The following is a 1,510-nucleotide window of genomic DNA, read 5'->3' as shown; positions in this document are numbered from 1 at the left end:
CAAGTTACCGCGTTATTTTACCGCGGCATGTTTACTCGCGAAACAGTGAAGCATCTGTATCAAATGATGCCAAGCTACCGGGTTTTTGTTTTTGTTAGTTTTCTTTTTCTTTCGATTGTTATAAATTTTGACAAGAAATGTGCAAATTCAACACAAAGATCACAATCGCCCAACTCTCAGAGGTTGACCATTGTTTCTGGAAAATCAAAAATTTACTCTCCAAGACAAGGTTATTTATCACCAGGTAATTCCATCGTTTTGGTAATAGCAGCTACTTTATTATTCATCAGCGTCACAATCTTTTGCCGATTTTGGGGGTCATTTTGTTGAAACTCAAGCACGCTTCCAACAGACCTGTTTATTTTCGTGACTTATGCGTTACCACAAAAATTCTCCCCGTATCACATTTCAGCAAATGTATGCAAATTTGCTAAGCTCGAAAATTACACAACATGACAAATTTACAAAAGCTGGAAATTTCACTGAAATATTTTCCACCGAAACATTTCTTGAAACAAGCAACATATTTGCTATAAGAGGCAAGAAACCCTTCCTATTTCAGTTGCGTGCGTGCAAGCGAAACACACAATCACAAAGCATACGCAATTAAATAAATTTCTGACAGTTCACATTCAACCCTTTTCGAAAGAACCTTGACCGTAAATAATAAAGCACAAAAGAGACAACAAGCTTTCATTCAAGTAATTTTTCACTGCCACATTTCCATTTTTTTTTTAACCTTTGCAGAGTTGAGTACAAAATGAATGTTACTTGCCATACAAACAGGCAAACTTTAAATAGATGCGACTTCAGTAAACACTGTGAGACACACAACAGAGATCACAGATCTACTTGTGGTGTTCGATTCCTTCTCTGTCTTTGTTGAACCCGAAAGTTACCAGAGAAATTTCCATTTGGTTTCAGTGTTGTACGTAACACCACCTTGGCGAAATATTAGAAGTACAGCATATTTTGATTTCGGCTCGACGGGCGAAAGATTCACGCTGTCGAAGTCCATTGCTCGTCGCTTTTTTAAGATTCCAGATCTTTATGTTTCACCGCCTGTCTTGACGTTCCATTCCTGAGCTCCATCCTTAAAGATGTACTAAAAAGCCATTCGCGTTACAATGACTTTCGACGCCATTACAGGTTAATTGTGCAGAGCAAACTACGCATTACCCCAGCCCCCTTAAACCTAACAAAATACGCACAGAAGACTCTATGCACAAAGACACCACTTAGCAGGGGAGTGACAGGCAAGACTTTTCCCGACACGGAAAAAAATAACAAACTAGATGCTTCTGTGAAGCATACACTGGGTTGCCTGTGGTACGTGCTACAGAAAATCAGAAGGCACTGAATTGTGTGGTATTGAAATACAGCATTCCAGTCTCTGAAGAATAACAAATAAAAGAGAAGCGAGAAACATTGGCTTCTGGGCTGACATGTTGATAATTTTCAAGTTCCCTCACAACTTCTTTTTACCACAAGTGTGCCCTCTGAGCATCTG

This window comes from Montipora foliosa, unplaced genomic scaffold (assembly GCF_036669935.1).
Source record: "Montipora foliosa isolate CH-2021 unplaced genomic scaffold, ASM3666993v2 scaffold_461, whole genome shotgun sequence".
NCBI classification, from domain to species: domain Eukaryota; kingdom Metazoa; phylum Cnidaria; class Anthozoa; order Scleractinia; family Acroporidae; genus Montipora; species Montipora foliosa.
The sequence above is the reverse complement of the archived record's forward strand: the minus strand, read 5'-3'. Positions refer to the sequence as shown.